The sequence below is a fragment of the Protopterus annectens genome, chromosome 1.part1 (assembly GCF_019279795.1).
Source record: "Protopterus annectens isolate FY-2018-M chromosome 1.part1, PAN1.0, whole genome shotgun sequence".
In the NCBI taxonomy this organism is placed as follows: Eukaryota; Metazoa; Chordata; order Ceratodontiformes; family Protopteridae; genus Protopterus; species Protopterus annectens.
In genome coordinates, this window is record NC_056726.1 from 1,453,264,339 (window position 1) to 1,453,287,572 (window position 23,234).

The window sequence follows — 23,234 nt, forward strand, 5'->3', positions numbered from 1 at the left end:
GCTTAGTTTTGCGTACACCTGTATTCAGACAGGATGGCGTGCATTTATCAAGAGAAGGGAAGAGAATTTTTGCAGCAGATATTTTGCAATATTTGGCAAACTTTAGACAGGATTCTTGGCAGGTTGAAAATTTAACAGTTGACAGATAGCAACATCTGATGCATCCCTGATGGTTCATGCTAGGGGCATTAATAATAAAATGTATTTATTGTAAAATTTGCTATGTTCCCAAAATATTGATGTTGTTATTGTTTGTGAAACATGGTTAAAGAACAATGACTGGAAACCAGTTTTATCAGGGTATAAATGTTACTGTAACAGATATTCAACAAAAATCAGGTGGATATGTTATGATAGGGATTAAAGAGTTATGAACCTGTGATTATTACATGTTCAGTGATAATACCAATACTATAAATGGTGTAACTGTGACAGTAAAGACAACCCTGGAACATATAACAATTGCTGGAGTATGTAGACCACCAAAGTCAAGTGCTGATGACCTAGATGAATTCATACATTTCTTGCATGAAACACAGAAGGGAAGAATACTATTAGCTGGGGACTTAAATTTACCAGAAACAGATGAAAATATTGATTCAACAACATTAGCAAGGAAATTATTCACAACATATATTCAGGAACAATTGCGTCAGATTGTAAAAAAAACTACCAGGGAATGGAACATACTAGACATTGCGTGTTCCTAAAGAAATTACTGTTACTTCAATTCAAGTTTTACCACTGTTGATGTGCAGTGATCATGGGGTTATAAATGTCAATTTGCTGCAAGATAATTCTGCCAAACTGAAATCTAAGGCAATGCACAGAAGATTAATTACAGATTATATGGAACAAAGCAGTCAGTGTGTAAAATTAACTGGAGTGTGAGATCAGTGGAAAAACTGCATTAGGAATGTGGAAAGCTTTGAAAGAGAAATTGTTTGAGTACAAAAATAAAAAAAATGTTTAACGTCATGATCTAGGCATACAACATCAGGGGGATATATTTCCATAAGAACAAGATAACTGATTAAGGTAAGAGGCAGAAAATATAAGAAATGGAAGAGAGGTTGAACTACAACTTTGAAAACTGAAATATACAAGCTGGACAAACAAAGAAAATGTTGAAAAAATGTATACAAAGATATTGAGCATAATAGGAAACATTTTTATAGATACATAAGATCTGGAAGGAGTAAAAACATACAAACTGATAAATAGTGTATAGATTCTAAAATGTAGTCTCAGATGCAAGATTATATATATGTTTACAAAATCTTATCCAAAACAGTTTGGTTTCACAAAGTGGGTGATAAATTGTCCTAGAGACATTTAGCTAACCCCAGACACTGGAATTAAATTAGATTATATTGAAAAAGAACTGCACAAACTGTATCCAAACAAAGCACAGGGAGAAAACAGAATTAGTAATATTGACATGAGAACACTTCAGCAAGAATTTACAGTATCATTATATCTTATTATTTACTAGGTCATATAAATATGGGGAATTCCTCAACAAAGAAGACATGTGCTTATTAAACCTGTCTTTAACAGAAAGGGGTTTAGCACAAACCCAGAATCATATAGACTCTTACGTCTACGTTCATGTTGTGGAAAAATAATGGAGAAGGTAATATTGGACAAGTTATTTTCTGACCTGGATAGTTTGGGACTTGAAACCATAAATCAGCATGCATATGTTGAAAACAGATATATTACCACCTGTAACATGATGTCTTATAATAATATAATAACAGCTACAAATGAAAAATTGTGCTGTGATGTAATATATATATAGACTTAACTTCAGCATTTAACAGGGTTGTACACAAAACAATGATCAATAAATTAGGTATAGATGTACTCTTCATAAGATAGCTGCATGCCTTACAAATAAGACATGGCAATTATCCTACATCTATTGGACAGGTGAAATTCTCGGTTACTGTCAGGGTATCCACAGAGCTCTGTCCTAGGCCCTTACTTATTTAGATTGTATCTTTCAGACCTAACATTTTCATCTGCGGTGTTCCACAGTCAATATGCAAATTATCTAAAATTGTGTAAACTGATTACACATTACAGATAAGGCATGTCTGCAAAAGTACTTGACTAAATTGACAATTTGGGCACAGGTGAATAATATGCTGATAAATACATCAAAAACTAAGCATATGAGATTTGGGAGACATAAATTGAAAGGTGGATATTTAACACAGCACACAATGATTGAAACTGTTGATTTATTTAAGGACCTGGGTATATGGGCAGATCCAGCTTTGAGTTTTTCTAATCATATCAACCAATTGGTTAATGATAGTTATAGAACTATAGGTTTGTATAAAAATATTTATGAAGTTTAGGAAATCAGAAATGAAGTCATTGTTTGTTAGTTACATTAGACCCAAACTTGAGTAGGGAAGAACAATATGGAAACCTTATAAGAAAACAAGCATGAATAAACTGGAAAGAGTACAGCGGAAATATACCAAGGGCATCCATGGATGTGAAAATTTAAGTCTGTATGAAAGACATTTAAAAAAAAGATATCTGAACTTGTACAGTATCTCTTGTAGATAATTAAGAGGATATATTATGATGCAGGTATATATGGCATTTAGGGACAACTACCTCTGGGAATGTTTGGGGTTATCAAAAAGTAGTAGATGATCTTCAGACAACCTATGTGGAAGATTCTGTAATTGGTTCTCTGAGAAAACAGCTGATACATGGAACAGACTACCAAACTACATTAAAGCAAGTACTAGTTTAGATATTTTTAAGAACAACCTGGACACTTATTATGGGAACAAGTGGTATATTGGTAGGCTAGACGGGCATTAACACCAGTGCTTGAAATATGTGTATGTTTGTGTGTGTGTGTATATATATATATATATATATATATATATATATATATATATATTTATATATATATATATATATATATATATATATATATATATATACATATATATATATATATATATATATATATATATATATATATATATATATATATATATCTATAGTCTATATTTGATAAACGAAAGTTTATCTTACCGAACACTGACATTATCGAAAATCCCGGGACTCAAAACTGCAATTGTGGGGGGCGCAGCCCCCCCATCCCCTCGCTAAATATATATTACAACTCCAAGATCACACTACAGTGAGGAAAGGGCAAATATTCCCATCTTCACTGTACTGCGATCTCACAATTCCGTTTTCGGGTTCCGGGATTTTCGCTCATGTTAGCGTTCGGTAAGATAAACTTTTGTTTATCTAATATAGACCATATATATATATATATATATATATATATATATATATATATATATATATATATAGAGATATATATATATATATATATATATATATATGTAACTGCAAGTTCCCTGTTTTGCTTCTTCTGCTTCTTGTTTGTGCAGTAATAACTTATTTCTGAATACAGATTCCCAGTTTAGATTTACCTGCTTCTTGATTGTGCATTATTCCCTATATCCAAGTACAATTTTCCTGTTTAACTTCTCCTTCTTGAATTAAAGTTGCCCTTGACTTGTATTATGCTGTCTGCATGTGCTCCCTTACTAGGTTTGCCTGCAGGTAACATCTTTTGTTTATATTGTGTGTTCGAGCCTCCATGTGACTTTTTATGGTCATCAATACTAGTGTTGGCCATGAGTAAGTGCTTCAAAATCTAGGCTTCTGTAGCAACTTGCATATTCATTGAGCAATGCTTCTCTTCATAGGAACATGCACAAATCGTGTAAGCTTATAGCAAAGTGTAGATGCTTGTTAATGAATCCCAGGGTTAGTTTTACAGTTTGCTTTTTAATCTATTTTTTATGTTTGATTGGGCTCACATACTTAAATGCTGTCATTCAGTTGGCCAATTGTTGTTACTGGTTACATTTAATATTTCTAAAAATCTAATGCTATAGTTGTGTTCTGAGGATTAGACTTCTCTGGGAGAACTTTTTTTGTTTGAAAAGGGGTTAGTATTTATGTTTAATCAATGCAGTGGGTGAATTTCTTTTTTTACTTTAGCTTAACCAAGACTGAGACATCAATCCAGAGTAAGATTTCTGATTGTTTGGGGAGACAGAGAGATTACAACGTACACAGCATGTGTATGAATGTGTTGATGTGTAATGGATGCACATAAATAGAAATAGGTAAATGTTTTGTCAGGTAAATGTTTTTATTACACAATGATATTAATGTTGTTAGCGTAAACGTTGGTAAATATATGTTTGAATATAGAGAGACATATCAATATGTTTGCGTATGTGTTTTCATGTCTGTGTGCTTATATGTGTGTGTATGTGTGTATGTGCCTATGCGCATGCACATTTGTGTATGTCTGTGTGCCTATATACATGCTTGTGCATGTGTGTGTGTGTGTGTGTGTGTGTGTGTGTGTGTGTGTGTGTGTGTATGTGTGTGTACATGTGTGTTTTTTGAAACACACATACTTAGATATAATAGTACATAGTAGTTGGAAGGGGGAGGTCCTCCAGTAATCAGCATTCCATAATTTGCATACTTTGCCTTTCGTTATAGAGAAACATCAATTAGTGACAGCGGCTTCAGGGGCAGGGGACAGTTAAGTTGTTATGTCATCTTTCAAAACAACCCTGAAAGACTACCTAGCTAAAATCTGGCTCTGTTCTTGTTCAAAACTAGGATAAACTATATCCCTAAATTTGAATTAAGTACCTTTTCATTCCTTACAACTCCTTACTCTCCCTTCTTCACTTACTTCCTTACTTCTGTCAATTTCTCTTCCCTGACTTTCTCTCTAACTGTACCATAAGCCTGTTTTCCCAGCACTTCAAATTGCAATTCCTGTTTGTATTATACTAACTTACCTAACTGCGGTGGTGGTGCTGCGGTAGCGTTGTCGCCTCACAGTAAGACATTATCCTGTTAGATTCTCAGCTAAAGCGTCTTCTGTGTGGAGACATGTGTGAATGAGTGTACCTTTGTTGAAGGTTGTGCGTCAGGGCTGGCAACTCAGCACGTAAAAATCTACTGCCAATCATTAGCGGACCGGAGTTCTGCTGTGGCGACCCCTAACCGGGAAAAGCCGAAAGACACAACAACCTTTAATTTCTCTACAGACTGTCTAAAATTTCTCTAAATATTAAATGGTTGCCATATAACTTGTATTAATTCTTGACCAATGTTTTATATTATGTCTAATTTGTTATAATTATTTAAACTGTATATGTTTTGTTTTATTTTTGAATACTGTAAAGTTATTGTTCTTAAATATTTTGTAATAATTTAGAGATTTTCTCCTCAGTCCTCCGCTGCAAATGGGCTTCTATGTAGTTAGACTTTCCCGGTACTCAAATGTCAATAAATAAATATGGTGGGGTAATTCTAATATGTATATTCCTTCAAGAGAAGAGGCCAGAGGACTGAACATACTTAATAAACAATATGTAAAAACATGACAGCATCTGCAAATAATGCAAGAATTCAACAAAACTAATCAAAGCATAAAATAATTCATATCTTTCCCTAAGGATTGTTAGTATTCATTTCACAAAAATGGCAAGGAGATAACAGTAAATCTGGCAAACTTTATTAAAAATAAGACCAATAATGCATATTAAAGGTATTATGGCAATGACCAGAAAGTGATCTTGATTCTTTCTTTTTTAAGCGACTTTCAGGCTAATAGCATCTGGATCCCATCAGCACAGATTGAAACAACAGCTAGCAAAGCTGATGCTGGGACCAATATAAATAAAATATTGACATGTTTGCGGACAACTGCAGCAAATGCTTGCTGCTTTTACGGATACCATAACTCAGTTGGTCCTTAAGTGCCTAATTTTCTGCAACATATATCTTCTCTACAGAACTTGGCAAGCCTCCAGTAATATTGTACTCCCAACATAAAATGTAAACTCAGACATCAGTTTTGAATTTTCAGTGACCTGAAAACAGGAAATGTCTTTAAGGACTTGGAAAAGAGCAAAGACTGAAAGCAGCTGATGTTCTGTGCCTTGAAGGACACAGAAACATAGGACAGCTTTAAATATTCACTATTTCCAGAAAAAAATAAACAATGTAATAACTAAGCTAATGTTTCAGGCTTATAAAATAATGTACACTTCATGTTTTAGAAGAATAACTGCTACTCAGGATGAACCAATCATATCTAAGTGCTTGCTTTCAAAGGCATCCAAAGAGCTTTGGTTAAGATATGTGACTTGTTCTATGTCACGGAGAGCCTCTGGAAATCAGACGGGTGCACTTAATACAGGAAACATTCTCCTGATATGGCTCATAAAGTTAATTGCATAAACCGCTAATGAATTCCTTCTTACAGATCTGGATTGTATGTCTTCATTACCCTAAGAAGCAGGCCATTTAGGGATTTTCTTTTTTCTTTTTTTTTTTTTTTTGGGCCATAAACCCCAGTACTTAAATTTGGCTGCTTCCCAACTGTTTACCAGGAAAAATATTGGCTTCCATAGATGCATTGGGGCACAGATTAAGTTGACTGTACCCACCTGTTTCACACTTCTGTATGACTCTGGGCAGTGATGACAACACACATCATACAGCTCTTATTCACAACACATAGATGCCTTCACGTGTAACTATGCTATAAGATCTCTAACTCACGGTTCCTGTTTTGGAAGTTCATTCCTTGGCTTCTGCCAGAAGATGGTCTCATAATGGAGAAGTTAAATTCCTTCACCTGAGTGTTAGGAGCAAGCAGGGTTTACCAATTCCTTCTCTTGGGCTAGCATATCTTGTTCCTATGTTTATTATGTCAACAACCATATTCACTGTAGGCATACTCAAGACCAAAGCCATTTATGCCACTGGAAGAGGTAACTAAATAGAGTACTTAAAGAAATCAACTATCTGTGGGTACTCCAGAAAATAAATAACTTCAAAAAGTTTACTTTATCTGTAAATACAGGCCCCTCTGTAAGAACTTGAAAGAACATATTGGATACCCAAATATGTTCCAACTGCTGGAAGTCAAACCAAACACCTTTTAATTAGTTGACAACAATAGCCTAAGATTAAGTTGCCCACCTACACATACAACAATTTTTATGGTGTAGCCTTTCTCAGCATCATAAACTCTAGATCCCAAGACCAAATAGTTCTCGTTACAAGAGTACCAACCTTCCTAGACCCTATCTTAACCCACTCCTCTGCCTTCTCCTCAGCCCAATAAATATTTCCATCCCTGTTTGAATCAGACCATTTAGCCATTGCCTCTGCCCTCGTGGCCAGCTTCTCCAGCCCCAATAATCCAATTATAATCAGGAACTTCAGCACAACCAACTATTAGATTTAATTGACCTTTTTGAAAAATATAAATCATCCAGTCACCTGAAAGTCCTGAACTCTGATACTCCAGTTTAAAAAATAAAGAATTGTATGGCCTAGTAAAACCACTGCTGAGCCAAAGTTACTTTCTTCTGTCATAAGCAACCAGTTAATACACCAAACATCTAAGCTGGTGGACTAATAGAATCAATAAATTAAATAAGAAATCTAAGCTCCTAGCCTTATGTAAATCGTTCGCTCTTCCAGCTCAGAAAATAAAAATGAACCAAATTAGTAACGGAGTTAATAATACTATGAGATCCACCAAGGCTGCCTATAACAGGCTGTGTAACAGGAGGAAGAAAATCATGGCAAAAATTAGGAGGTGCAGCACCCAGCAGGATAAAAACACTCTCATTAAACTAAACAAACAACTCAGAAGACAAATAAAGTCTACCAAAGCCAAATTTGAGGTATGTTTGGCATCCCAAGCAAGCATTCTTTAGCTATGTCTACAACCATAAAATGAATACACAATTGTGTGCAGAGCTCATTGTAAATGGAGCCACTTATGCTGAGCCTGAAGATATAGCAAATCTCTTGGCTGATAAATTCAGCTCCAACTTTACCTCTCTCTTCCCCTCAACCTTCCCACAGGATATATCATCAAATATAACTCCCCCTACTATCACTAGGGAACAGGTTCTTAATTGTCTCTCTAAGACCAAGAACACTGCATCAATGGGCCCAGTCAATATTCCAGGATACCTTCTAAATAGCATGAAACATGACCTATTAGGCCCTCTGGAATTGCTACTTAACTGTAGCCTCCAAACAGGTTTCATGCCTCATGAATGGAGAAAAACAACAGTCATCCCTCTGCACAAAGGTGGACCATCTACAGACTCTGGAAACTACAGACCCATAAGTCTCACTAGTCTTATATGTAAAGCCATGGAAATAATTATCATGGAGATGATAAACAGAGATATAATAAACCGCCAGAGGCTGGACCCAATCCAGTTTGGTTTCAATGAGGGGCATATCATGCCTACTCAACCTGGTGGACTTCTTTGAGAAGGTCATCAAACCAATGGATGAGGGCAAAATCATTCACATTGTCTACCTTGACCTGCTCAAGGCATTTGACTCAATACCCCACTCGGGCACTGTTGACAAAATCAAGAGGTTAGGTACAACCCCCTATGTCACCCTGTGGATAGCCAACTGGCTCACAGATAGGACCCAGGAAATTAGAATTTGGTAGTCCACCTCTACAAAGAGGGCAGCCACAAGTGGAGTCCCTCGAGGATCAGTCCTTGGACTGCTCCTTTTTGGCATTTACTTCTCAGAAGTCAAGGCCTATGTCAATGGCCTCTGGCTGACTCAATTTGCAGATGATTGCAAATTAGGAGCTGTCATTGAATCACACACTGACATGAATGTTCTCCAGGAGGGGCTGAACAGAAAAACAACTGGTGTCAGAGCCATGGACTAAAACAAAACTAAATGCCAAGAAATGCATAATAGTATCCTTTGGGAAGCCATCCATTCCTGGCAACTATCATATTGACAACACACCTCTTAGAGTTGACCCAGTAGTCAGGGACTTAGGGACACACATAGATAGTAATCTATCCTTTGACCATCATGTGTCTACAGTGCTAAGGAAATCATTCTATATTGCATAACTTATAAACAAAGGTATGGCATCTAAGTTCAAGGAAGTCATTGTTGCACTGTATTCAGCATTCATCAGACCTGTCACTGAGTACAATGCCCCCTTTGGTATGTATGCATGAATGAATGTCCACAGAGGTTCCACTCTAAAATAATACAGGGCATAAGTAAAATGTCCTATGCAGACCACCTCAAGGCCCTATCCCTGTATTCTGTCTCCTACAGACTTTTGAGGGGAGATTTATGCCTGGCATACAGGGCATTGTCAGACTCCACTCTAATGGACCTCATGCATAATCGCAAAACAAACAGCCCCAGAATTACCCATTCTAATGACTTAAACCTTGCCTGTGGTATAAATAGGTTCTGCTGGAGAGATAGGTATGTGTTCTAAAGACTACCCCATCTATGGAACAGGCTCCCCATCCATGTGAAGCAGAGTTTCTTCCTAACCCAATTCAAGTGCAACTTCAACAATTGGATGGGAAAATGGAAATTCATCCGTGGTTCGGCACCTGTGTCTCTAATGGACACAAGCAGCCTGTAAGTGGTTCATCTCCCAGACCCCTGCTTGTAAATGTTTCACCTCCCAAGCCCCTGCTTACACTTATCAAGGGTATCAGAACTTGTCAGAGATTTGGGATGCATGGCTAGGCTTAAAAAGGCCCTTGTGGTCATTAGCCTAGTAATCACCTATAAACCTATGAACAAGTACAAAATAGTCAGTAACAATAAAGACAAACTGAAGGCATTTTAGGTATGTATACACAATCCACAATAATACTCTAACATCTCCAAACTCATTGTAAATGGTACTGTTCAACAAGATGCACAATATATCACCATCATCTTCTTTGATAAATCGAGGTATAATTTAATTCTACCTTGTATGCCTGTAATTCCCCTTAACCATTCAGGCCAAATTCCCCATCATCAGTATTGACCAATTATTGGCTAGCCTCTCAAAACCAAAGCATAACCCCTCTATAGGGCCAAACAACATAATTGCTGTAGTCTAGTAAGCTTAATAACCCAGCCAAACCTCTCCAAAAAGTCTTTCCACGAGATGCGTACCTGATGAATGGAGAAACACCATGGGTCTCCTCATCTGTAAAGGTTGCCCCCTCCTTTGATCCAAGTAACTATGGGCCACTCAGTCACATTAGCGATATCTGTAAAACCACAGAATACGTTTTTGTGCAACCATTCCTTAAAGACATACAAGACCTGCAAATGCTATAGCTTTTGCAATCTGGTTTTATCAAGGGTAGATTATACCTTCTTAATATCTTTTAGTTTATTCAAATAAAGCCACCAAAGTCTAAATGAAGGACTTCTTGCCACCCTCCATAAGCTGAATAAGCCAACCATTCCCTACTGTGGCATCATAGATAAACTAACCCAAATAAACATCAACCCATTTCTAATTTGGTGGATTGCTAACTGGCTATCAAACAGAACACAGTCAATCAGAATAAATGATACCTTTACAAAAAAGAAGAATGTAATGGCATTGCTCAAGGTTATGTCTTAGGCATCTCAAAGCCTCCAGATGACGGCAAACTAGGATTTATCATAAACTCCCCCTCAGATTCACTAATCTCCAGTAAGGCTTTGATTACACTAGTAACTAGGTCTTTGTCAGTGGTCTCACCCTAAATTTACTGAATGATCTGCAAGAATTGCATTGCATCAAGAGGAGACTACTATCAAAGCAGAAACCATCAGAGTGCTTCAGCTCTTCTTATTTTGGCAAAAATTGCTTTGTGGGAGTGCCATATTGGTGGGTGCACATTTGTGTGGGGATATCTTTGGGATTAGATTGTGTGTGGGTGTTGGAGGTCAGTGGGTCAGTGAATATGTGAGTGCATGTGTGCGTGTGCATGTGTGTGCATGTGCGTATGCGTGCGTGTGCATGTTCGTGCGTGCACACGAGCGCGCGCGTGTGTGTGTGTGTGTGTGTGTGTGTGTGTGTGTGTGTGTGTGTGTGTGTGTGTGTGTGTGTGTGTGTGTGTGTGTGTGTGTGTGTGTGTGTGTGTGTGTGTGTGTAGTTTGTTAATTTTTGTCAGGAAGTAATGGTACATGCTGTTGACAAACAGAAGTCAATAATGTTAGTTCTGATGAAAAGTTAATTTCATAGAACTGACATAAACTTGCAAAGAAATGTGGTATATACACCAAGGTATGGAATTTAGTAACTTACAAAGACAATGACTTGTCCATGAATTTGCAAATCAATAATACTAACAGAAAATCCTGTCTTTCTCATCTCAGCTGGCGTTGGTTCTTGTCCAGATCACAAATCATCTTACCTGCTCTTTACTTTGCCCTTATTTGCCCCATCATAGAACATAATGATGTATATACAGATCTTTTAACCTTTTAGCCCAAGAATTCTGGACAAAGCCAAAAACAATGGATGGACAAAGGCCTAAAATCAAGACAGACTAAATATTGTTTTTTATCAATTTAGAAAATTGATAAAATAACAGGTTTTGCATTAGTATGCATTTTCAGAAGGATGTGAAGTCTGAAATTCAAATGCCAATCATTATTTAATGACAGCAATTCTCAATTGCACGGCAGAAAACTAAACATTTTGTGAAGAACAGATAACAATATGAGAAAAAAAATCTAAACATTATGTGAAATTCTGGACAACTGAGAGATATACATGTATAGCAGTAACCAATTATCTGAATTCAAAAGACCCCAGCATTTTATAACCAGACGAATCGAGGGTTTAAAGTGCCATTCTTATTTACACGGATTCAAAATGTTGCCATTATTTTCTATGGTTTGTAGATTCATGTCATATCGTACACCTTACCTTCTGAACTGTTTGAATCCTGTCTCTCTCTTTGACCTCCCATTTCTTAAAAAAGAAAAATTCCTTGGTTTATATCTATTCCAAAGACCCAGATTTGTGCCAACATATCAATGTGTGCCAATTCAGGGATGCATTTATCACTCAGCACCTATCTTGTTTATGCAACAAACTTCTCATGCATGTTATACAATATAAAATCCTAGCAATATCCAAATTTCAATTAAATGAATGGATAGGGTTTTGTAAATTCATCCCGATAGTTATGTATCTATTAACTTCTATGTGAAGCTAAGCATTACATCTCTGTTTCCCCTCTTCCTTATCTGCTTCTTTTTTCCACACTTTCTACCACCTTCTCCTTATTTCCATTCCATCTGGCATAATCCAAGCTTAAACTATTATGTCTGTATCTCCCACATTAACTCTGTCACTACCAATATACTCTGAAATATCACATTTAGGGGTTCTTCTATGGCATTGTTGGCTAAGTCTACAATAGCTGACATACTGATGGCTCAGTATACACCTATAGATTTATAGGTACTTGCTAGGCTATCGATCTGGGAAGATCTTAACAAACCTAGCTTTACATTCCCATGGTAGTTTTTAGGCCTTACATTCTGGGTACAAATTTAATTTTTTTATTTTTTTTTTTATTTAACATTTGTTGACCGGGAAAGTCCGACTAGGTTCCACAGAGACTGTTTTCAGTGGAGGCCAGGGGAGAAATGCTCCAGATGCATGTCTTTGGAATGTGGGAGGAAACCGGAGTACCCGGAGGAAACCCACGCGAACACAGGGAGAACATGCAAACTCCACACAGAAGGCACCCCAGCCGAGAATTGAACCGGAGAACCTCTTGCTGTGAGGCGACAACATTAACAACTGCACCACTGCGCCGCCCGCAAATAACCCAGAGGTAGGCAGAATAAGGATATGGTGGGATACTTACTTACTGCCCCTAATCGTGTGGAACACGGGTGCTAAACCAGGGGTGAATTTGCAGTTTCCATCCATTTAGACAAATTACATTTGAACAGAGTATGAAAAGTGCTTTGCTTAATGTGTTGTGGAAGATGGTTCCATAGAAGAGGCATTTTCTGTAATATATTCCTGTCCCTCAAATATACTCTACTTATATCACAAAAAGGATTGAGATCCCTTGAGCGGGTGTTCACACTCCCAGTGGACATGCAAATGTGTTACAGGTCTGACAGGATATGGTCCGTTGAGCCTCTGTATAGAAGATATAGATGCCTTCTTAGTAGCCTGTGTGATACTAAGAGAGACAAAGCAGTTTGGACTATCATCTCTTCCCAGGTTATATATAGTGTATCCCTTAAGAATGACACCAGAAGCTAAGCCAGTGTCAATAATCTTTTTCTTGTACTGAAGCATCATTCTTGCTTATGGTAAAATGCTACACAATGCTGGGTTCATACCTGCCTCAGACACGTATTCTAAGAGCTCCGTTGTATTTCTCTTCATATAGTGCAGGGATGTATATCACACATTATTTACACCCATGTGCACTGTGACCATGTCATATCTGTACTTGTGGTGCAAGGACTTGAGTGCATGCATGATACGGCAAAGCCTCTAGTCAGTGGCACAACTATATGTCTTATTATGGAGTCTCCTATGACTAGGATATTGGATTGTGTGATGGTTTGCCTTAAGAGCTTTTGAAATGAGTCAGTGTGACTCTTAGATGTATGCTTCACGGTTGTTGCTGTCTGTGATCTGTGTTTGTGAGGTTGCTGAGGGTACTTGTTTTAAATGTTACTTTTAGGAGGCCTTTGTGGTTTATGTAGGTTACATTTAAGAGCCTAAGTATAAGCAGGTGTGTGTGTTTGGTCGGAACTGAATGGTTTAGTACAGTGTCCTGTGATACTGGCAACCTGCATGTTATTTGTCATGGCTTTGTGTGAGAGCTTTGCTTCTAATAACATTATGTAATTTCATCTCTCACACACTGTGTAAGTTTGTTATAGGCAGTAGGTGGTTGTCAGTAAACAAGAAATAGTTGCTACATTGTCTCAGGATGCCTAATTCAACCATGCCTATGCTTGTAATGGCTCTTGACCCACTAGCCTAATAATCTTCTATGAACCCATGAACCGAAGTGGTTACAGAGATAGCTGGAAAATGCAAATCCAAGGTTCCAAGTGCTTACAAAAGGAGGCTGAGGGCAAAGCAGTGCCTATGATGTTTAGAGTTGATTACTGGAAGTCTGGAAGTGGAGATAGTGCTGGTCTCAACACATCTGAATGATCATTTGTTCCTCCTCTCACCAGAAGCAAAGGAGAAGAACTATTCCACACTGCTTACTGAGATGTAGTATTGACATAGATCTTGCTGGCCTCAGTACACTTGCTATGATCTTCTCTTGGTGTATAACCTGCATAGAACCTAAAGCAGCTGGATGCAACGGAGGACCAAATTATACAAAGGCTCTGAAGATGTCATCAAAACTGCAACCAGACCAGACTAATCAGTGAAGTCCCGTATTCACTGCCTTATCAGAAAGCAGCAGGAGTCAGTGCCTCACTGGTCCTTCTCTCACCAGGAGCAAACCAGTAGCATTAATCCCAAACTGTCTCCGGAGAAGCAATTTATAGGCACTGTGCTGATTATCTCTAGAAAGGCTTGAAAATAATGCTCCCTCTGTTTCTCTCACCAGGAGCATAGCAGAAGTACTAATTACAAGGGTCTATATCAGATGATCGAAAGCTTACAAGTCCGAAGCTCACAACTTCAAACTGCAAATTTCGAATGCTGATAACATCGAACGCACAAAAAAAAAAAAATACTAACTACCCCCAAAAAAAAAAAAAAATGTTGTACCCCCCACACCCCTTGCTACTTAAATATACTAACTCCGAGATCACACTATAGTGTAGTAAAGGGAAATTTTCCCTTCCCGTATTCTATGGAGATCTGCATTCTGTGGTCTGATGTTTTTGCACTTTGTGGTTTGAAGTTCGAAGTTGTGAGCTTTGGACTTATTTGCCTTCGATGTTCTGATTTTGTTTGTGTCTTTCGGCTTTTCCTGGTTAGGGGTCGCCACAGCGGAACTCCGGTCCGCTAATGATTGGTAGTGGATTTTTTTTTTTTCCCAAAAACTTTTTATTGATTCATAACATATCAAAAAAAAAAAAAAAAAAACACAATGTATTGAATATTGGTATTTAGAAACTAGGTGAAAATACTGAACATAAACAAACGTGTAATATGATAAAACATAACACAAACAACAAAAACTGATAAAATATATACAATATATACAAGTGTTAACCAAAATGCAACCATTGAAAGAGTACATTAAGATAAGGAGAAGTATATAGGAGGAAAAGGAAAACAAGGTCTACATGACCAGAGAAGGAATCAGAATTATTATTCACTACTAATGAGATCTAAAACTTTTTCCCAAACTTTTTTAAGGAGGGCAATCTTCTTAGGGCTTTTCAATATAATGTTTTGTGTTGAGATGTATGAATAGGCCAAAACCGCAAAGTTATTCCAGCATAATTTAGTACGATCAAGCCAATTTTTGGTGATATAAAATTTCATAAGCGAGCATATGAAAACCAACACATGAGTGTCAAATTTAGAAAGACCTCTAGTGGGAATGTGAAGGATTGCTAATTCCCAGGAGAGAGTGGATTTATGGTTGCCCATTTTCTGTAGGCGAATTTTCAATGAGATCCAGAGTTTATGCGAATGGTGGCAAGACCATAGAACATGTAGGAGGTCAGCATTTGGAAAGGAACAACATGGACATGAGGAGGATTTCCTAGAATCAAACTTGTTCAGTTTAGAGGGAGTGTAATAAGCGTTGTTATTTATCATTAACTGGGTGTAGAAAAGTTTCTTGAAGGGGGAACAGTCTAAAGTATTTTTTATAGCAGAGAGTTTCTGGTTCTCAGATATCTGAGAGTTGTATTTATCCCAATATTTGGAGAAGAGGCAGTCTGAATCGTGAATTATGGAAGTTAAAAGTTTGTATGATTTGGAGAGCATATTCTCCAGAAGTAATAGAGATTGAATGACTATGTCTATATTGGTGAAAGCTTGTTTATTTGGCTTGATATGGGCAAATTTTGATGTGACTAATTCTCGCAACTGACGAAGAATAGTTAGGTATTTACAATTAACCTTGAGAATTTTGTGTAAATTAGTGAACGTTTCATCTTTATATTTCAGAATATCCCAGACTACAAAGTTTTTAATAAGAGGGGAAATTAGAAAGGTTAATTGTCATGTTATTTAACTTAATAGTAGAATTTAAGTGAAGGGGTTGAAGTAAAGGGAAAACACTGTCAAGTTTAATGAGTTTTAGCAAATCTTGAAAAGAGTTAACTTTTTGTTTTAAACATTTGGATAATTTTAAAGTATCTATAACATCCATAGAAAGAAAAAGAAGGGTGACTGGATTAATCTTCTTGGTTAAGATGTGTTGGTACCAAAGTTTAGACCAATTAGGGTAAGAGTTGTATGTGTTAAAATTTAAGTTCAAGATAGACAGGAGTCTGTTAGCAGAAATAATTGTATAATAGAGATGGAGGTTCGGAAGACTTAAGCCACCCTTATTTTTAGGGGATATTAAGTTGGAATATGAAATCCTAACTGATTTGGGAAACCAGATAAATTTGGCTAATTCTTTGTTGACTTTGGAGAAAAAGGATTTGGGGATTATCTGGTCCATGGCATTAAATTGGTACAAAAGCCTAGGAAGTATATTCATTTTAATTATCGCTGATTTAGAAAGGAGCGAGAGATTCATTAGTTCCCATCTACGTAGATCGAGCATTATTGTTGACCAGACTCTGGCCATATTATTTTGGAATGTCGAGAGTTGATTATGTTCAAACTGAATCCCAAGATATTTGATGTCAAAGATTGTCTGAAAAGGAGAATCAGGAAATAAATAAGGTTTATGAGCTGAAGGGTTTATAGGAAAGATGTGCGTTTTCTTGGAATTTATCTGATAATCCAAGGCAACGAGAACTTATTGATAGAATTGACTAGTTTTATAAGGTCTGTGTTAGGTGTTTGAAAGTAGAGAACAAGATCATCTGCAAAGGCAGACAATAATACTTTAGTATTTAGAACTTTAGGGATCATATGAAAGGTATTTTGAGCAATGTATAGAAAAAGTGGTTCTATGAATAAGTTAAAGAGAAAGGGGGATAAGGGGCACCCTTGTCTTGTACCATTTTCGATCTTTATGGGTTTGGATAAGTTTTTATTAATACATAAATAGGTGAAAGAGTTTTTATATAGGACTTTAATCATGTCTATAAAGGCAGTGGGTATGTTGAAGCAGGTCATAGTTTGAAAAAGGAAATTCCAGTTTACTCTGTCAAAAGCTTTGGATGCATCAAGAGTTAGTGCATAGAGTGGATTTTTATCATTTTTGGTAAAATGTATAAGGGAGTCCAGTGTCAGGGTATTATCCCATGCGTGTCTGTGAGACATAAATCCTGCTTGGTCCGAGGAGACTAATGACGGTAAAACTTTTTTCAATCTGTTGGCCAGTAAAGAGGCTAAGATCTTAATATCGATGTTAATTAAAAAAATGGGCCTATAATTATGGGGATCAGTTTTGTCCTTGTTAGAATAGTTTTCGAAGTATTCCAATGCAAATCTGATATACCATTTGTTATTATATAGTTAAAGACCTTAAGAAGAATAGGAGCAACCACTGAGTTGAAGGATTTGAAAAATTCAGCTGTGAATCCGTCTGGACCAGGGGATTTGCAAGGTTTAAGTATGTCAATGACACCAGAAATTTCCTGAAGGCTTAATGGAGCAGAGAGAATGTCCCTTTGCTGTTCATCAAGTGTGGGGAATTCAACAGAAGTTAAAAAAACATCCATATGTTGATTGATCAGGGAGTCTGTTTTCTTAGAGTAGACCTCTGAATACAAGGAAATGAAGAGTTGTGTAATTTCATAATCAGAGTTATATACCTTATTATCGAAGTGTAAAGGTGAGATTCTAGGGAGAGTCTGATTATTTTTAATTATTCTTGTTAAAACTTTGGAGGGCACTTGTGCCCATTCAGAGTAGGTAGCCAGACGTCTTTGTTCCTGTATGGAAAGATTTTGTTGGTGCAAGTGAAGTAGTTCTTTTTGTGAGTCTAGGATTTCCTTATAAAAGGTAGGGTTCGGATTCAATCTATATTGATTCTCAAGAGTAAGGATCTTTAATTTAAGGGTAGATTCTTTGCTTCTATAGAGTTTTTTAAGATACGAAGCCTTATTGATTAGAATACCTCTGAGGCAAGCTTTACAAGCGGCCCATTGGATGTCAAAGGGAATGTACAATTTATCCATGTTAGCGTTTGTTTCAAGTAATGTTTCAGTAACTAATCGAGCTACAGTTTTGTTGGAGATCAAATTATTATTTAGAGTCCAGTTATTGTATTTGGATATATGGGGTACATTTGGATCATGAATAAGTTTAAGGGATATTCTAGAATGATCACAAAGAAATCTAGGCTCTAAGGAAAAAATAGCCTTCAGATGGGAGAGAGTATTAGATATGAGGAAGAAATCCAGTCTTGACCATGCGTTATAGCATTTCGAGTAGTATGTATATATTTAATTTCTAGTAGAGTAGCCTATGAGTGAGGTAGGGTCTACAAGGTTAAGGTCAAGCATTAACTCCTCAAGGGCAATGTATGATTGATGATTATAAGAGGGAGATTTACTAGTATGGTCAATATCAGGGTTAATGACAGCATTCCAATCCCCTCCCGATATAATATAGTGGTCATTGAATGTAGAAAGGATATTGTAGACCTCTAGTATGAAAATATGTTGGTGGACGCAAGGACCATATAGATTGAAGAATAGGACTGGTTTGTCAATATTGTGAAGTCGGGAAGTGAAGTAGCACCATCTTCCATTTATATCAAACTTTTCTTCTATAAAAGTCCCCTAGAAATTGTTTTTAATTATAATGGCCACACCTTTTGAATTGGAAGAATTGCCCGCTGATAATATATTTTTAACCCAATTCTTTTTCCTTTCTTTGTTCCAGTCTTCTCTGAGCATGTGTGTTTCTTGTAGGAAGCATATGTTAGCCTGGGATTTGTAGATTAAGTGAAAAAGAAGGGACTTTTTGGCTTTGTTTTGAAGCCCTCTGACATTCCATGAGTCAGTATGTAAGGATAGAGCCATATACACTAGAAAGCATATAGAGAGGAGAGGTAGTGCTTAATGGTGTTGGAGAGCTGAAAAAGCATGAAGACCAAAACCAAACATAATGTAGACAATGCACGGTAATATATTTCGGAGGTTCTCTTAAAGTAGTCTCATAGTATTCCTTCATAGCTACCCCGGTGCCTACCCACCCTGACCCTCCTAAAGAAGGAATATGGAGATATTGATGAAGAAAGTAAGCAAATTTGGTTAACACATTAAACAAATTATCTGAAACAATCCTATATGAATTCCTGAAAAGGACTGCTACAACGTTAAGTATAATTATACATATGTACAAAACAAGAATAGACAAAATAACAGTCATACTAGGACCCTACTGAAATGACTCTCCATGGGCTCCAAAATAAGTTAGGAAGAACTGGAAAAGGTGCACAGGTATGTAAGAGTAGCCAAGTATTCAGACATATCTAGAGAGAAGATTTAGTAAGAATGTGGAAGCATGTACGTAATAAGGGATAGAAAAGTTAGAAGACAGAGGGTTAGTGAAGTATAGTAAGTTTGACAAGGTAAAGGACGACAACTGGATATTGGAACATTGTAGAAAGATCTATATAGAGTTGTGACAGGAAGAGTAAAGAATGGGGAAAAAAAAAATTATAGGTAAGAAGGCGATAAGTACAGAATGATGTGATGATTCATTTACTATTGTAATGACAACATTTTAGATACTAAAATATATATTTGGCAGCCAATGTAAAGGGCATAACATTTACATATGTACAACATCTTTAGATATGGTTGAATTAACATAAGAAAAGGCAATTAGCCTACAGATAAGTACGCAGTTGATATAATGTGATGTCATGCATCTGGATATAATTACCCAGAGTTGGTGTGAGGAAAGATATGACCAGTCGTAGCAATGAAAAGGGGAAATATCTCACAACCAGTTCAAGTTAGTACAAAAAGTAATATGATATGCTGTGTGTTAAAATAAGGGAAAAAGAAACGTTCTGATTAGAGAAAGTCCTGTATAGTCAAGTTGCTGTAGAAGTGACGAAACACTATTCTGAAGAACTTGCAGGCATCATACACCACAAAGAGCCTTCGAGACAACATATACTTTCTTCCTCCGTAAATAACATGTAGACCATGCAGGTGAGTAGTGCACTTAGTTTTGCTCTTACTGCCCCAAAATTAAAAGTTCTTGGGCAGTAGTAGTATCTGTGAGGGTATTCGGGATGTGCCCAATAAACTTGAAAGTTTGTAGAGGCTCAAAGGAAGTCGCAGGATATAGAAAGGATAACACTGTGCTCAGTGACAACTGAGCAATTTGCTTAATATTTTACTTATAGTGACACATATGCAAAGTGGATAAGGGATAAATTTACAGTCAACACCCCTATAGATTCGTATATAAGAGGCTATATGTCAAAGTTTAAGTCTTTTTAGTGTCGCTAACAAAAAGAAGATCCAGGACCAGTGCGATGATGTGTGCATCCGGAAGTCATTCCTTTAAGGTGACTCGCAGTCTGCTGATTCCAGGAACTATAAGGTTCCTCTTCAAAATAGGAGCCTGGGACCAAAATCAGATTATATGACAATAATGTATAAGAATAGCAATCAGTATTGCCAATGTGAAGAGCGGAACATCTTGAACATGAACTTGGAGGTGAACCAATTACATCCAGTATAGGGATGAGTCTTTGGTTTGAACTCAATCAACTAAGCTAAGTGCATGGATAGACATTTGCAATACGTCAAGTTATAAAGCAGGGTACTCATTGAATAGTTTAGTAAAAATCTATTTCACTTCTTGTGGGGTGTTTACTGAATGTCTCTTGTCATTGTATGTAAAAGATAAAACATTAGGGTAGCGCATCTGAAATTTAATGTTTCGCTTGATTAGATCTGCACAAAACGGGGCCAATTTTTGTCTGTTTACCTTAATTAAGAGGGGTAAGTCTTGAGAAAAGGTGAGTTTGTGCTTGTTCCAGGTAAACTGTTTTTGTTTTCTGACTGTTGCTAGTATTTTTTGAGTGTCCTGAAAGTTTAACAGTTTAGTGTAGATAAGGCAGGGTGAAGTGGCAACTTGACGACTATGCAAGGCTCTGTGCACTCTCTCCACAACCACACTCTCCGTGCTGTCATCCAAGCCCAGTAACACTAAGAAAATCTGTTTGGTGATTAGTGGTAGGTTTTGATTATCATATGTTTCTGGTAGTCCTCTAATTATTATATTATTACGGCGGCGTCTCGCCTCCAGATCCATTATTTTGGATTGCATCTCCGAAAGCAGGTAGTCCTTGGCGCATAAGTCATTCAATAAGAATTGTAGCAGGATCTCGTTGGCTTGGTGCTTATTCTCAAGCGTATCCATCCTTTCAGATATTTAATTTATAGATTTGCCAAAATTAGTAAGTTGCTCAGAGAAGCCTTGTATGGCTAGCTGGATAGGTTGTAAAGCCAGTTTCAGGTCATCAAGGTGGAAGTTCGGATCATTTTTCCCTTTAGCATTTGTTTTGATGGTGTCAGCGGTTTGTTTGGTAATTCTTTGTCTTTTAGAGACTATGTCCTTTTCAGGAGAAAGCACTGAAGAGACTTTTGCCTTGGTAGTTTGAGTTTCCATGCTGTCGGAATTGTCAGCCATGCCTTGGATGCAGTGATAGTTAATAGAGTAGTAATAGATGTATGGGCCCCTTGGACGCACGTGGCGCAAGTCTCAGAAGCAGGAGTAAGTTAAAACCAGTTATCCTGATCTGTTTTAGTTAGGAAAAATACCGAATTTAAGGTATCAGGGCAGAATACCGTAGACCTTCACGGAGATATCGATACCTGGCGTTTTGAGCGGTTTGAACTATCGGTAACTGTATTTGTATCAGGAGCACTATGGATAGGGTGCAAGCTAGACGACCACCATCTTGAAAATTCGATTGGTAGTGGATTTTTACATACCGGGTTACCAGCCCTGATGCACAACCTTCAATGAAGGCATGCCCCATTCACGTATGCCTCCACACAGAAGACGCTCTAGCTGAGAATCGAACGGGACAACGTCTTTCTATAAGGCGACAATGCTACCGCAGCACCACCACCACAGTTCCCTAATTACAAGATGATTCCTGAGAAGCAGGCCCTCCAGTGATTAGTAATCTAGTCTCAGATGTTACAAATTTTGAACGTAAAATATTAAAAGGGATTAATACTCAGAATATTGCAGTTTATGCTGAGATTATGGGATGATAAGACACAAAGCTAACTCAAGCTTAAGAGTCTAGGGGGTGGGCCTCTCAGTTTGTTCTTACAGGGTCCAGTAGAAAGGGAAAATACGAAGAGACTGAGAGCAACTTTTAAAGTCAAATTTACAGTAGGGGAGAGCAGCTCAAAAGCCATTAAGTTTAAAAGCACAGCAAGGGCTGGGTGGGTGGAAAAAGTGAATGCAGTCACACAGCAGCAGTAATCTCGTAGCACTTACAGCTAAATACCTTAAATAAGAAATCCTACTTCTCAAAATCTCCCAATAATAAGCTAAATTTAATTCCTTTTACATTACTGAATGGGACTGTTAAAATTCCAAGGAATAAAAAGCTTTAAAGTAAAACAAAATTTTAAATTTTAAAACTGTGTGTTAACTATTTCATTTCCCAAGCCCTTGCTTACACTACACAGGTTACCAGACTTGGAGAAGGAGTCATTACTGGGCACAGCAATACCCAGATTTGCTCGGTGCTGTTGCGCAATGGCACCTCCTATACCAAGCAAACAGATATTGTCTATATACTGGCCAATAGATTCAGTGCCAACTTTACTCCTCTCTCCCCCACCAAAGGACCAATCACAATACTAGTAGATTGCCAGCCACCCAGTATTACTGCTGCACAGGTTAAAACAGCACTGTCCAAGGCCAAGAATACAGCTTCTATGGGACCTGACAATATCCCCGGCTGTGTTCTACATGAACTACAGAGTGAACTGGCACCACACCTGTGTTCCCTGTTCAATCACAGCCTCACCTCAGGCTTTGTCTCTACCAAATGGTGCACTGCTACAGTCATCCCTCTCCACAAAGGAGGAGTGACTACAGACTCTGGGAACTATCACCCCATTAGCCTGACAGTCTGCTATGCAAAGCTAGGGAACGCATCATCATGGACCTAATAAACTAAGATATAGGGAACCTCCAAACTCTGGATCCCACACAATTTGGTTTTGTGAAGAGTAGATTATGCCTG